The sequence below is a fragment of the Hyperoodon ampullatus genome, assembly GCF_949752795.1.
Source record: "Hyperoodon ampullatus genome assembly, chromosome: 8".
In the NCBI taxonomy this organism is placed as follows: Eukaryota; Metazoa; Chordata; class Mammalia; order Artiodactyla; family Ziphiidae; genus Hyperoodon; species Hyperoodon ampullatus.
In genome coordinates this window covers 23,526,893-23,543,880 of record NC_136921.1, presented here as the reverse complement: position 1 = coordinate 23,543,880, position 16,988 = coordinate 23,526,893, and the positions used below count along the sequence as shown (strand labels likewise).

At 37.2% G+C, this 16,988-nt stretch overlaps 1 protein-coding gene across 1 annotated transcript in view; it reads left to right on the top strand.

Annotated features, from left to right (window-relative positions):
• The window catches only part of VWC2L (von Willebrand factor C domain containing 2 like), a gene marked incomplete at its 3' end in the record, with an annotated part of 153,280 nt that overhangs the window by 73,398 nt on the left and 62,894 nt on the right, over positions 1-16,988 (top strand). The gene's annotated exons all lie outside the window — the stretch shown is intronic.

The following is a 16,988-nucleotide window of genomic DNA, read 5'->3' as shown; positions in this document are numbered from 1 at the left end:
AGCTGCCATTTCTGCAAATCTAGTATGCTTCCAAATGTGCATCAAAATCACCTGGAGTTGGGATTAAAAGGCCTATTTCTGGGCCCCATCCCAAATCTAATGAATCAGAATCTAGAAGAGAGGCCTGGGGATTCGTATTCATAACAAACTCACTCCAGAAGATTCTGAAGTTTGAGAACTATTGCTCTCTGCTCAGTCAGCTTTCTCTAATGATGGTAACTTTATAACCTCTGTTAAAGCTGTAGCATATGTGTAATTGAGGTAGTGCCCAGTGCTATAACAGTAAAACCCAAAATCTCGGGCTTCCCTGGTGGGGCAGTGGTTGAGAGTCAGCCTGCCAATGCAGGGGACACGGGTTCGTGCACTGGTCTGGGAAGATCCCACATGCCGCAGAGCGGCTGGGCCTGTGAACCATGGCCGCTGAGCCTGCGCGTCCGGAGCCTGTGCTCCGCAACGGGAGAGGCCACAACAGTGAGAGGCTCGCGTACCGCAAAAAAAAAAAACAAACCAAAATCTCTGTGACTTAACCCAATAGACAGACATACAGGGAGAGATGCTCTGCTCTAGACAGTCATTGTGGGACTCAGCCTGACAGGCTTCTGTTTCTTCACTCCATGTTTCCCAGGGTCACTCTGCATATCAACATCCAGCCAGCCAACTAGGGAAGAGAGAGTGGAAGATCCCCTAGGAGATTTTTATGGGCCTGGCCTGGAAGTGGCCTCCATCACTTCTGTCTATATCCCCATGGCATGAACTTGAGATTCCACCTTGAGGCCTGGAAAGTGCTAGGGAAAGCAGTCCCTGGGCAGCCAATTTCCAGAAACCACTGTGCACTGCACTGTGCACCATTGAGCAACACTCTACTGGACCCTGGCATCTCTGCCACTAATGCCACCCAGAGGGTAAACAAAGTGCATAGTTCCACAACACATTAAGAAGTATTGGAGCTCTGTTATTCAAAGACCCCCATTTCCAGAACTTCCTGCTTGAGGAGGAAAATCAGGATCCCCTCAAGCCTTATCTCTTGAACTGTTTGAATCCTCCATATTTCTTTTTCTTAACATTTCTCCCTGGTTATCTAGAAACACAGGTAGATTTTGTGAAATTTTGCAGATGAGCTATATGAATACTATAATACATAAAAGTTGGTGGGTAAAGCAATATGTTCCTGATATTGAAAAACAAGAAAGTTGTGTATTTGTACAACTTTCTTGTTCACACACATACACCCACACACATATTCTATATATATACACACACACATCATATACATTTTCATATATGTACATTACATGTATATCTGCAGCTGGACTTCGTTGTGTAACAGATATAGTTTTCATGAACATAAACCACTGCTTTGTGTTCATTCTATTACTAAGGAGACATAGGGTATACCTGCCCAGGAAAAATTAAGGACTACCTGGCCAAGTCAACATAAAGGTGATTTACAAATATGTTCATGTGCCTTTTGAGGCTTATATCTCACTGTTCTATTTCTTTCAGATAAAACTGAAGTGAAGAAATCAGCAAAGTTTGAAAAATTGCCTTCTCACTTAAACATTGCCAGTTACACTGAACAATTTTAACAGACACATTATTTTAATAGGCACAGAGCTATCCTGAAGTTTAACAGTATATTTGAAGTTCTCAACCTGAAACGGGCTGTAAGTTCTAATTCTTCATGCACACATTGTTTTGTTGGTAGTTTTCTCAGAAAACTTTCAGAATCAAATGTGCATTAGTTATGCCTTTTCCATTTCCTAAGTCAATTGTTTAACAAATATTCACTGAGCAACTGCTAAGTATAAGACACTCCTCTAAGCACTGAGGGGACAATAATGAACAAAGCATGAAGTAAAAACTGTCAAGAGTAGGTAGTTAATAGAATAAAGCTATAGAGTGTTATGGGGCTATTACTATAGGACAGTCCTTTCTGAGCTGTAAACATCTGAATAGAAACCCCAGTGAAGGGAAGGTTGTGCCATGTGAATATTCATGAGAAGAGTATCAGGCAAGGTAAGAAAAAGTGCTACTGCTCTGATGAAAGAGTCTATCTTATATGAGAAATCTCTAGCATATGCCCATTTAAGAAAATTCTCTTATATGATTTTGAATAAATATGTCACCTAAATGGTGACGTATTTCTTGGAAAAAGAAATATGTCAACTTTCTTGGAAAAAGCATTATCCACATACTTTTATTTGTCTGCTCTGATAAAATGGTCACTCAGGAACTGTGTTTCACTGCAAAGTAATAGAAACAAACAAACAAAAAACAGGAGCATAAACAACATAGGTTATTTTCTTTCCTTCATGTCAGTTTAAGTCGGGGAGCAGTTGATGGAGGGCTGGAAAAGGGGCTCCACCATAGCATCAAGGTTTCAGCCTCTTATCTTTTTGCTTTTCCATTCTTAGTGAATGGATTTCATCTTCAGCTTCACTTCATGGTCACAATATGACCACTGCAGCTTTAAGCTTTATGTCTAAATTCCAGATAGGAAAACAAGGGCACATAAGCACCTCCTATCTGAATTTGCTTTCCTGGTCTCTACCCCTAACTGCCAGCTTCTGGAGAACTTTCCCACACCCTCACCTAACCGTTTCTGTCACAAGTCAGTTGGTCATATGGCCCCTTTATCTACAAGGAATGTTAGGAGACATATTTTTACTTGTATACATTGCTATCGTCAACAAGATCAGAGTTATATAAGGAGGAAGGGGAAAATCAATATTAGTAGACTACTAAAACCAAATACCTACGGCTTCAGTTATAAGAGGTGTAAACAAATTATCAACCTCCATTTGATAGCCAAATATGAGCCTAAAATTCTATAATCCTGTCAATCATTTATCCTCCCTAGGTTATAGAATACCTTTTTCAGTATATTCATCACTTACTCTTCATTCCTTTTCTTTGAGTCTCCACACATATCTCATCATTTGTAATCTCCTCAGGTTGCTATAATCCCAGAGGAAGTCTACAAATAGCATCTCTGTTCCCTGAATTGGGGAAATAAAATAAAGCAGTAGCAGATGGAAGGCAAGTATCATTTTGGTTACTCATAGAGACCAAGTTGGAAGGTGTGATTTCAGGTTTATCAGTCGGTAGCTACTACTGAACCCCAAAATAATACAGACCTTCCTACTGGCAATGCTGGACTCCTACAGAAAAAGCTCACTTCCAAGAGGTCAACATGCTGTTATATTTCACAAACTTAGCAATCAGATAAGTCACCCAGTAGTGGAGTATTTCACTGTCACCACCACCTGGAAAGAAATCTGAGGTATGGGGAAAAAGTTCTCCCTGACACTTGTGGTATCTGGCCTAGTTGTGGCCCTAGGGAATCATTCTTCTCAGAATACAGGCCCTTGTGTATACCCTACCCTTCCCTTCAATCTGCTTGAACCAAAAGAATGCATCAGCCTTAAGCCTAAAACTTAAAAAGGTCACTTGTTGCTTCGATGGCTTTCTTGAGACCTGTGAGCCAATGTGTAAGAATCAAGCTATCCTTCCAGAAAAGCCATTTAGAGAGGGAGGGGACCTGAGATTACAGAGGAAGGAAGAGAAATCCAGCTGTCCCAGGGTTTCAGCTAAGCCAGGTCCCCACTGATTCACCTGCTTAACTACAGCCCCATGGTGACCACCCGCGAGGTGAGCAGGACTGCTCAGCTGAGTCAGCCCAGATGGCAAGAATGAAGCAAATAAAGTCTTGGTTGTTTTAGATTGCTAAATTTGGGGGTGGTTTGTTACAGAACAATCAATAACCAAAGCAACTACACCCTGCTATTTCTTCTTCTATAATTTTTATACTGTTTCCTTCTTATCTAGTCTTGGCTTCAGTGTGTATTCCCACTGAACTTGAAATATTGGCAAGTTCTCAATAAATATTAGCTATTCTTACGTAAGTCGCTTTGTAAATGGAAAATGTAAGAGTAAGTGTAAATATTCAGAGTAACAACAATTTTCAAGCATTGTTTGCTGCTAGTTGTCTTCTTGAAACTCTAAAATGATACCCAGTCTTCTTAGGGATCCAAGATGGTCATTTTTATGGTCTTCTATCAGTTGCAGTCCCCCCTCTATTTCTGTACAACATCAGGCGGTCTTTCTTATTTGCTTCCTCTTAGAAGTTCTCATGAGTGCTATCATATATTATGAACTTCTTTCTTATCTACACTGTGGTTTTCATGTTCCTTTTCTCTTCCTCCCCATTCTGCTGCTTCTGATAAGAAGCTTTTCTAGACTGCAGCCACTGGGCCCTAATAGTTGCTATTCCTATAGCCTAATATTCCATAAACTTGTATTTTATGTAGCTGTCAAATGCATTTGTTAGTATTAATAAATAGGATGGTAATACTTGGGCAAACTGGTGACCCAGTATTTCCTCCCCTTTTGCATCTGCCAGTATTGAGAAGTCAGTGGAAAGCTTTCTGCTTGCCTGCATTTCTAGGCATCCAGCTGGGAGCAAAAGGACACTCTGTAAATTTTCTTCATGCAAAGTTGTATCCTCTGAACTCCAACAAATTTTGATCTGGATCTCATTGTAATATGTCAAAGATACGTTTAGGATCTAAATTTTCAGAATATTTGATTGCTAGTTCCCTAGGTTGACTAATCTTGGATTCATTCTGGGCTGTAGGAGAAACAGGAGGCACAATGTCTAATGCCCACAATACTTTTAGGGGCCACTGAAAATATTTATTTATTTTTTCCAATCAGAAGAAAAAAACGAACTTAGGTTGAAGAAAAAAATTTTAATATTATAATATTAACATATTCATCCATATACTAACACAGTAGTAAAATATAATTTAAAGTATTTTTATGGAGGAAGAGACCCATGAAGTCAAAAGTGCCTCGAGCCCAAGAAAGTCATAATGTGGCCCAAGATTTATTAGGCTAATCGTACTCAAAATTTAGAAAGCATTAAAATTTCCTGTGATCTTTCTCTTATGGATTTTCAGAGACAGTAGCAGCAATTCCATTAAGCAAGGCTAGGATAAATCTCAGGAATCTGCATTCTTAATGGCAATCTAGGTAATTCTACTACACACTGAATTAGAGGAAAACTAAAGAAGTAAAGCCAGAAATGATGAAAGTTGTTGTCTCTATGGAACAGAGTTGAGGCATGGGACAAATAAGGTATGAGTATGAGTTGCTTTATAACTTTTCTGTCCTAATTGATTTGTTCTCACCACCTGCATATGGCAAGTACTAAGCTGTTGGCTCCATGATCAGCAACTACTTGATATTCCTTTGAAATTCTATCTGTGGGTAGATTATTCTACAGAAGAGGAGCACAATTTATTAACTACAAGACAACCACTTCTATTGTACAATGGCAAACAAAATATATCAGATTAGCCTTGAAAAAAGCTGAGATTCCAGTGCATTATACAAATTGTAGCTGGGTCTGTGTACAAATGGGACCAATTGGGTAGAGACTGAAATACTAAGCAAAAAATGAAAAAACTGTACATTTCAAAGCAAGAAGAGAGAAAGTTTCTTTTTGTTCATTTTAAATAGCTTTAGATGATTCCCTAAGAGAAGGGTGAAATCAAGATGTACAAGGCAAAAAGAAAATAAGAGATAGTTGAGTTGGAATGACTGGTGTGGAAACTAGCCACCTGTGATCCCTGCACTCATGGGATGTATCAAAGGTCCTGCAAGAATGGGCTGCTTTCCATGTATATGTATTTAGAGTCTCCCCCTGATTACTCACTTATGATAGGGTATGTAACAGTAGCCTATGTGGCTGATGGTTTAGGAACCTGAAATTTATTAAGAAGTTCAACCAGGTTGCCCAGCAAAAGTCAGCTTCCACCCAAGCTGATTATACAGAGGCTGGTAAATTATTCTTTAATTAAGATGAATTGAATAACCACCAAAGAATTTGTCAGGGGTAAGGGCCTAAATAAGGCTAGAAATCCTACCCCATTATAAATAGTAACATCTTCCCTAAGAGAGACCATGATGTGAGCCACAGCATGAACTGAAGTCATTGGTTATTCTCTCCAAGCCCTGGAAAATACAATCCAGTGTTTCATGATTCCAAAGTGCCTCATAACATGTATTATTTTATCTTTACAACAAGCCTGTTAGGTAGCCTGGAGATATGATTCCCATTTTACACAGGAAGAAACAATCACAGAGAGATTAAGTAACTCACCCAATGTTCCAGAATGAAAGAGGATAGACAAGTCGAATTCTGAGCTGTGAATTTCTAGTGCATCATTTAGCTCATTGCCTTGCTCACCTAAAATCCCAAAATAGAGTTGACTGTTCTGAACATTTAAAAAAGATAGTATAATTAGTTAAATTAAAGATGTCTTGATGGACTTGAATGCTATTTCTTATCTGCCCCCATCCCTCTGGACATGGACTGTGAAATTTCTTTTCTCAAGGACAGTGGTGATTTAATTGGAAAGAATCATGTTCTCGTTTCCTATTTTGGCTACCACAGTACCCCAGCCATATGCACAGTGGCCATCTGGAAAAATCTGTGCCTAACTCGAAGGAGTATTGCTTCAGTTTGCCCTGAAACTGTTTATCCACTGGCACTGCTCTTCATTTTCAGAATCAGTGTGATTTCTACTTGGGTTTACTTGAGATTCTGCCTAATAACCAAAACAAACAGTGGTGCATAAGCCTCCATAGAGAATCTGCACACATATTTAGAGAATACTCCCCCAGTGCTGCTCTATAATTTGTTCCTTTTTTTGAAGTTTTCGCTTTTTAAAAAGAGTTGTTGAATTCAGCTTTTGTTCAATGTATTCATGACTACAAGTCTTGATGGGGTTTTTTTTCTTCTTTTCCTGTTTTCAGACTAAGAAATACTCAAAGGTATAATCAGGTCCTTCCACAGTATTTAATTAGCCATAATTAAAAGACATCTACACAAAGAACAGTGTTTTCAAAGTCTTTTCTTTTGTTACACTGATAATGAATTAAGAAATTAATTGGCAATGTGAGTTACAATAGAAAATGTCAATGAGAAAATCTTAACTGTCTTATAAAACTATCTTCTTTTGTAGATCATGTTCTGTCACTGTATTTAATTCAATAACATTCCCAATCACTAAAATTTTTTTAATGCATAAGAATGGTTGGAGAGGAAGGGCAGAAAGAGGTATAAACCCATATTCCAGTAAGATTGTTTAAAATGATCAAATCTCTCAGCTATGACATTAGATTTTGGAGATTTTTTAAATCTCCAAATCTCGTATGGATAATGGGGGGGGGTGTGGATAGGGAACAGCAAAAAGTGTTGGAAACATGATGACTTATTTTCACACCGAGCAATCTGACTCTACTGCTTAATAATATATATGGAAATATTATACATATGGTTAATTCTAACAACAATAACAAGGTCTCATGAAGGACAGTTTAATAAAGAATTTGGAAAATATTATCTAATGCTTCCATCTTTAGTCTTTCACAAGACTGTTTTCTATGGACATGCATAATCTTTATCCTTCTACTTTAAGTGATGTATAATAGTTTATATTTGGCCAAAAAATAGTAATCAACTATAACAAGTGTGACAGATTAATGACATATATGTTTAGCATATAAAAAGCAGTCTATAATACAAAAATACCAATGCAGGCAGGCAAGGGGCATGAACAGAATCACATACAAACAATACTGATGACTAATAAACATAAAGTAGGTCAATTTCACTAGTAATCAAAGAAATACAAACCAAAATGAAATAACCCTTGGCAAGAATATACGATGGAGAAAAGACAGTCTCTTCAATAAGTGGTACTGGGAAAACTGGACAGCTACTTGTAAAAGAATGAAATTAGAACACTGTCTAACACCATATACAAAAATAAACTCAAAATGGATTAAAGACCTAAGTAAGACTGGACACCATAAAATTCCTAGAGGAAAACATAGGCAGAACACTTATTGACATAAATCATAGCAATATTTTTGGGGATCTATCTCCTAAAACAAAGGAAATAAAAGCAAAAATATACAAATGGGAGCTAATTAAACTTAAAAGCTTTTGCACAGCAAAGGAAACCATCAACAAATCAAAAGGACAACCTACTGAATGGCAGAAAATATTTTCAAATGATATGACCAATAAGGAGTTAATATCCAACATATATAAACAGCTCATACAGCCCAACATCAAAAAAAAAAAAAAAAAAAAACTGTTTAAAAAGTGGGCAGAAGACCTGAAAAGACGTTTTTCCAAAAGGAAATGCAGATGGTCAACAGGCATATAAAGAGATGATCAACATCATTAACCATCAGGGAGGTGCAAATCATAACCACAATGAGATATCACCTCACACCTGTCAGAAAGGCTATCATCAAAAAGAACACAAATAACAAATGTTGGCGAGGATGTGGAGAAAAGGGAACCCTTGCACACTGTTGGTGGGAATGTCAATTGGTGCAGTCACTGTGGAAAACAGTATAGAGGTTTCTTGAAAAACTAAAAATAGAACTACCATATGACCCAGGAATTCTGCTCCTGGGTATACATCCAGATAAAACAAAGACACTAATTCAAAAAGATACATGCACCTCAATGTTCATAGCAGCATTACCTACAATTGCCAAGATATAGACACAACCTAACTGATGAATGGATAAAGAAGATGTGGTATATATATATATATATATATATATATATATATATATATATATATATATATATATATATATATATATATATAATGGAATACTACTCTGCCATAAAAAAGAATGAAATTTTGCCATTTACAGAAACATGGATGGATTTGGAGGGCACTATACTAAGTGAAATAAGTCAGACAAAATAAGTACTGTATGATGTCATTTACATGTGGAATCTAAAAAATAAAACAAACTAGTGAAAATAACAAGAAGTAGACTTACAGATATAAAGAACAAACCAGTAGTTGCCAGGGGGGAGAGGGATGGGGAGGGGCAACATAGGGGAAGGGGATTAAGAGGTACAAACTATTAGGCATAAAATATATATAGGATATACTGTACAATACAAGGAATATAGCAAATATTTTATAATAACTATAAATGGAGTATAACCTTTAAAAAATTGTGAATCCCTATATTGTATACTCGTAACATACAATATTGTATATCAACTATACTTCAATTAAAAAAATGAAATAGCCCTTAACTCCTATATCAGTTTTAAGAATGTCTTAAAATCATAATACCCGATATTTGGAGAGGCTAGGGTAAAACTGATATTTGGAAATGAGCACATGCTTTGACTTAGTAATTTTACTTCTAAGAATTTTTTCTAAAATTATTTTCAAAGATGAAGTTAAGGACTTACATAAAAAGTTATTTATCATAACAAATATCACAGTAAATCTGTAATATCAAAAAATAGAAATAATCTAATGTCAACCTTAAAATTTGAAATATATATTAATCATCCATTTACTTGAATATTATGCCAATAAAACTATTTCTGAAGAATATATAATGACATGGAGAATACTTATGATATAATGTTTTGTGGAAAACAAAATATAAAACTATATTATCCGAATTTTTTTAAACATTATGTCTAAGTATACAGAGAGAAGAATAGAAATATATTAAAATATTAATGGAATTATACCTAGGTGGTTGAAATTACTGGAAATTTTCTCGTCTAATTTTTGTAAAATGCCCTACAAGGAATAAGTTCTATTTTATGATTGTAAAATTTGAAATTTATTTTAAAAAACAAGCTCAGGGGCTTCCCTGTTGGCACAGTGGTTGAGAGTCCGCCTGCCAGTGCAGGGGACACGGGCTCGTGCCCCAGTCCGGGAAGATCCCACATGCCGCGGAGTGGCTAGGCCTGTGATCCATGGCCACTGAGCCTGTGCGTCCGGAGCCTGTGCTCCGCAACGGGAGAGGCCAGAACAGTGAGAGGACCGCGTACCGCAAAAAAAAAAAAAAAAAAAAAAAAAAGTCAGGATTAATATGTTTTTTTGAAGCAATAAGTACTAGAGCAGAAACATGTTTTTAAAATTAGACCTGCCACAATTAAATGTAACTGAAAATATTTATAATATTTAATCTGTGTATCTAAAGACCATAAAGGCACAATATTCAAACCATAGATATTTTAACATTATTAAGGAATTCACTAATAAATTTATTTTTTTTGCGGTTTGCGGGTCTCTCACTGTTGTGGCCTCTCCCGTTGCAGAGCACAGGCTCCGGACGCCCAGGCCCAGCGGCCATGGCTCACGGGCCCAGCCGCTCCGTGGCATGTGGGATCTTCCCATACCGGGGCACGAACCTGTGTCCCCTGCATCGGCAGGCGGACTCTCAACCACTGAGCCACCAGGGAAGCCCTTCACTAATAAATTTAAAGTGACAAATGTCATTATCTACCCAACATAATCAGATACAGTTTAATTTCAAATTGAACTCTATTTGGATTCCTTAATTCTGTGCTAAATAATTTGGAAATCCACTAATTAGTGAATCAGATAGAATAATGGCAGGTATAAAATGATCATAAAAAGATTAATAGTCATTAATAATCATGTTCATATACATTACTATATTTTACCCTTATATTTATAAATAGGAATAGTGCTTTTCTGATTAGAGATATGGAGAAATTTGTTAGAGCAAAATTAAGGAAGTTGCCCAAAGTCTCTTGGCAAATCAGTGATAGAACCAAGTTTTGACTTTTTTTCCTCTGATTTCTAATCCTGGACGAAAGTCCAGAGTTTGTGCCAATATTCCATGCTGGCACCCTAAAATAATCACTCTCTCTTATCCACTCATGTGATTCTACCAAAAGTATTTGCTCTTAAAGTTAAGTATATCATCATCTGTAACCGGTGAGTTTGATGAACAACACATATTTGTATTGAACAGCCTTGGAGACAGTCATGAGCCTGAAGTGGGCTCAGATTTCCACTAGATGGCATACAGCCTACTTCTCACCTGATGAGTGGGTTTCAAAGAATTTGCAGCAATTTGTCGCATTTTTAAATGTAATCAAAATCTTAACAGATAATTACATGAACATTGTTTAAAAAGCCAATTAATGTAAGGGATTAAATTATCACTACTTTTTTGAACTTCTAAGTGATATACCTTTATTTCTTTTTCCAAAACTATAGAAATGACCTGTGGATTTCTCATTTGGTAAGATGATCAGTGTGTCTCCCCCTTCCTTTCACCCTACCTTTCCCTTTCTACTTCTTATAACTGCCATCTCTACTTTTACATGATCAAAGGTGGTGACATTTACAATCTGTCTGTCAAGCTTCATTCATAGGGTGACTTTAAATGATGGAACTAGAAATAGGGTAACAATATAACTGACAACATAATATTTTTTTCACTAACAACCAAGTAGTTTACTATAATCCCACTTCCCTTCTTGCATAACTAGTATATGTTTATTTTGACCTGAAGTTTCCCATCTCCTTTTCCCCCTATTTTTCCTTTTTCTCATAAAATTCTTTGACTTTTCTTCTAATACTTCCATGGATTTTCTTTTTAATCATAATCACTTTTAACTTTCCAGAAACTGTTCAAGTTTTCTGATTTTACTTTTTATGTAGTATACTCTTTTTCTTTTACTAATGAAGTTTCTTTTTTCTCAGCTCTACTTAAGAACTTAATCTGAATTTTAGTTTGGAAGTTCTAACGTTTTTTGTATTGAACAGCCTTGGAGACATGAAGTCATGAGCCTTTCCTTTCTTTCTTTCCTTCCTTTCTTTTCTTCCTCTTCCCTCTCTCTCTTGCCTTTCTCTTTCACTTTCTGGGTATAACAGCTCACAGGATCCCTGCTCCCTGTTTGATCACTCTGTAACAAGTTTTCAGTGTCCCAGAGGTTCTCAGTGAGATTGGGCCCCACTTGTACACAGGCTTTTATCACCTCCTTCCTTTCCTTGTCTCATTCTCCTACTCTCCCACTAGAGTTTCTAGAGATCACCTCCTAAATAAACTGCAGTCCTCACTCAGTATGCACAGGGGACTGGTTCCAGGACCGCCATGGATACCAAAATCTGCGTATGCTCAAGTTCCTTACATAAAATCACATAGTACAGTTTGCCCTCCGTATCTGCGGGTTCTGCACCCTCGGATTCACCCCAAGTGGATGCAGGACGCATGGATACCAAGGCCCAACTATACTTGCATTGAAACGAAGACAGTAAATTTCTAAAGTGTGTCAGACCTTGACTGTTCATTCACATTAACTGTAAAGTAATTGATTAAATTGTCATAAGGCATTCATTTTGTTGGAAGATTCCTACTTAACCAATTTAGATGTTTGTGCTCTTAAGCGTGAATACCCTTAATACCTGTCATAGCCTCTAGTTCCTAAGACACTGCCCATACACTGCCAAGACATTTGGGTTTTCTTTCTTTAAAGAAAAAATATACTACTTTAAAAACAATTGTTTGTTTGCTGATGATGTTGAATTTGCCTGGGAGGTAAATGTCTTCACTTCTGGATGTTGCAGATTCGGATGGTGGGGTTGGTGTTGGGGAGGGAGGTGGCAGGGAGGATACAATTGATTTGAAGATGACCTTGTTACCTACTTCTTCAGTGTCTCCTCTGCTCTACCCAGTGTATCTGAGAGCTGAATTGCTTTGGGGTTCTGCAGGGCATAGTGACTCTGCTTGGCTTTAACCTCTTACTGCATAATTTCAGCAACAGCTTTCTCTGCTCCACTTTAAAGCTCATTTATTCTCCTTCTTCCAGATCATTGCTGAAATTTCCTACTGAAGATGGTTCATTTCCTATTCTCATGACTGTAGGTTTACACATTTTTATATCAGTCACTTTATGATCAACTTAAGGATGGCCTCTTGAAGGAAAGGAAAGGAGTGCATGTGATCAGAGTGCCATATTAAAATAGATGCTAGCTGTTTGCATTTTATTAATAAAGATATCAGCAAAATGTACCTTATACCTTATATAACTATGAACTATTAAAATAAGATCCCATTTGTGACTACAGGATCATAAAATATATACAATTTTGGTGCAGAATGCACCGGGCTCAATTTTGATGGGCCTTAGTTTTTAATTAAATCTCTATTATATCCCAATCTTTATTATAGTTTTGTCTCTCTTTCTTCAGAATCAGAAAGCCATTTGACACTCATTCTGGAAACTTTTGAATCCTAATAACTGATTAATGGGATCCAGATGTAAGCTGAATTGACTATCAGAGATTGTGATGATCAATTATGTTTATATTTCTGGGCACTCTCTATGGCTCCGCTGAAATGTTTAGAAATTTTAATTTATTCCTCTTATGCATTAAGTATTATGCATTAAGTACTTAATTCATTCACATGTTATCTAACTCCTCTTTTTGGAGCTGCTTTCAGTTAGTTCTAGAAAGTCTCCTGAGAGAACTATATTATTTCTGGTTTCTCCTCCACATCTTATTCTTCAATTTATCCTTCTAGGTGAAGCAGACAAGGTATTTGTGGTTCTGAGATTGTTTTCCCCTCTATTTAAAAGGAGATTCACGTAGTAAATTAACTTTCTCCTAGTATCCCCTCTCATAGTTCTGGGAAGGGCTGCTTAATGTAATGTAAAACACTGAAAGAAAGGTTAATCTTACTTGAGACTTTTACTGATCCTTGTAGACACATTCTAATGGCTCCTCTACTCAGTTGGAATTCCACCCTCAGCCATTTAAGTATGCACCCACTGAGTATATTGCTTGGCATGTACTCATTCCCTAACAGATAACTACTGAATAAAAGAATGAATCCTAGAATAGCTCTACTCTTGGCCCATATACTAGGCAAAATAATAGCTCCCTCAAAGCTAGCCACATCCTAATCCCCAGAACCTATGAATATGTTACCTTACAAAGCAAATGGAGCTTTACAAATGTAATTAAGGTCACTGAACTTGAGATAGGGAGACTACCCTTAATTTGGACCCAATATACTCATCAGTCCTTAAAAGCAGAGACCTTTTCCCAGCTAAAGTCAGAGAGATGCAATCTTGCTGACTTTAAAGATGGAAGGTGGGACCATAAGCCAAGGAATTCTGGTGGCCTCTAGAAGGCAGAAAAGACAAGGAAATGGATTGTCCCCTAGAGCCTCTAGAATGAAATGCAGCCCTGCTGACACCTTGATTTTAGCCAAGTGTGACAGATTTTAACCAACAGAACTGTGATTTAATACATTTGTGTTGCTGTAAGTCACTAAGTTTATGGTAATTTGTTTCAGCAGCAGTAGAAAATAATATGTCTTTGGCCTCTATGCCTGAAATATCCTCACTTTTGTTTCTGCTTGTCAAAAAGTCTATCCATCCTCTAGCAACCATCTTAAATGCCACTTCCACATGAAACCTTTTCATGTCTCCTCCTCCCCAAATGAACTGATCTTTCCTTTTCATAAATTTTTATGGCCTATTTTGATTTTTGTGTGTGTGTCTCTTACCCTGTTTTTGCACTGTAAGTCCCTTGAGAGCAAGAAGCCAATAAGCTTTACTGTAAGATCCTCGAGGTTAAGAATCCAGTCTTACTTATGTTTTTATGCACCAACATAACACCTTGAACCTATACGTAAATATTTGTTAAAGTGGCCAGGAAATGAAAACCCATAAATCTGCTGCTGTGGACTGAATTTTGTTATGATAAAGCCTTGACCTCCAGTGGAACAGGAGATAAGGGTCCTTAGGAGGTAATTAAGGTTAACTGAGGTCATAAGGATGGGGTCCTAATCTGATAGGACTGTGACTTTATAAAAAGAAGAGAGAGATCTCTCTCTGCCACAGGAGAACACTACTAGAAGCCAGAAAGAGAACTCTCACCAGAAACCTCTCCCAGCACTTTGCTCTCAGGCTTCTCAGCTCTAGAACTGTGGAAAATAAATTTCTGTTTTTTAAGTAACCCAGTCAATGGTATTTTGTCATGACAGCCCAAGCAGACTAATACACACACCTAGAAAAGACATCACATGGCATTTCTCCATAAGATGTACATAATCTGGTGAAATCCTGCATAATTTAAACTAATGATGTAACGATGTTGAATTGGATGAAATAAAAGATACATATGTATATATATATGATGGTTTTGGTCTTGCTCCCAAGGGGTGATGAACTTAATCCTTGTCATTTGTACTTCTGTTTTTGAGATATGTTATTTACAAACTATCCCTCTCTCACAAATAGACTATCCATTTCACCTGATCTGATTATAGTCTTCATTTCATTTGATTATAGCCTTGATCTCATTTGATTATGGTTTTGTGTAATGCATGCAAGAGGAATTGAAATGATTTTTTCTTTTTACAACAAATTAGCTGGGGAGAAACTGTATTCTACCTGTTGAAGCAAAAATAGTTCAGCAGGTCTTTTGTTTGCCATGTTTACTCCACCTTTATGGCACCTCTTCTATTGAAGTGTGACAAGAGTCAAATGCATTTCAAAATCAATCATTATCCCCTTCTAAAATTCTGTTATCAATGTGTTAGGTACCTGCCGATGAATAATAGGGTTTATGCTGCAAGCCGAAAACCAGTGCCATCAGGTCAAAATACAAAATTCAAGAGGAGATGCATTAAATCCAACACCTAAGAATTTCAAATCTAAAGGCTGTCAAAAGAGGTAGTTTCCCGTACAACAGTGATAGACCATAAGAAGAATGTATAATGTGAACATAACTGGAAACTGAATTGTTTCTGACTTTATGTATGAAGGTTGGCAAGATGAATCATAGCTAGAAGATGATTGCATAAACTACAGTATCTCAGTAAAATATGTGCTAGAAAGTTCCTCCTGAAACATCAGTGGTTTTCAAGGCTGACTCCACACAGAATCTACTGACATATGATTTTCAAGGTTGAATGTTTCTGGAATCCACTGTAGTGGTAATTTACCTATATTGTGTGGACAAAGGCAGCAAAGCTCTTTTCAAGAAGAAGCCTGCATCTTGGTCATTAAACTCAGTTAGATAAAAGATTATCGCACAACTACAAACAAGGGAAATCTTAGAATTGTCCTAGAACTGATGCTAACATCTTAAAAATGAATGTCATTTTGGTCAGATAAGTGATTCCCTTAAGGTCAAGGAAAGCCATCAGTATCTCCCCAATCATTAGTACACTAGACCTTTAATCTGACCTTCAAGCTTTAATGCCTTTATCTTGAAATTTAATCAGTCAGCCTTCCCAATCAGGAACATCCAACGTTTATGCAAGCCAGGCTAATGTGTTTGTGAATTGATTATTAAATGATGCCTAAGATGCCAAAATTACAATCCCAAGTAACGTTTCTGAAGATGTGCAAAATCCCAATTCATTCTTCCATTAGGCCAAGATGAGAGGGAAGAAGGTCCTTAACACCTGCTATTTTATCTGCAGTTCAAGAATTACATATGAACACTCATAATGTGGCAGAGAAGGTTCTCACTATTGACGCTCCTCGGAAGCATGACACAGTGGCACAGAATTCAACATGGTATCTGGCCAGATCTGCCATTCATTCATTCATTCAAATATTCAACATATAATTTTGGAGAGCTGCTCATTGCCAAACAGAAGTTGCTACTGATGGTCTTAATGAGACACATTCTCTCTTTTTTTATGGAATAAAGGACAAAGTTGGGGGGAAAAAACATGTAAGTTACACAACAGAACCCTCTATCCAATGCAATAATATCATCTTCAGCACCCCTAGCAAGTGGTCATCCAGTCTCTGGTTAAAACCTTCCAGAAAGCTCTAAAGACAAATTCTCAAATGTAGGAAATCTGCCCCCTAATATGATCGCCTGCAGCTACAGTGCTCTCTGCTGGTCACATGGCAGGCTCAGTTCAGTCAGCAACTTGAAGGGCTGTCATTCTGCCAGAAGTGGTCCGCAGGATGACAGCAAAGTGCTGGTGGAGCAAATATCTTTGGCTCTGGGTTTTATTTGTCAGTGAGAACTGATTGATGGTTCAGCCCATATACACAGACTCATGCTAATAGCTTCATCTTTACAGCCTGAAATGTAATGCCATGTTAATTTGGATAAACAGTT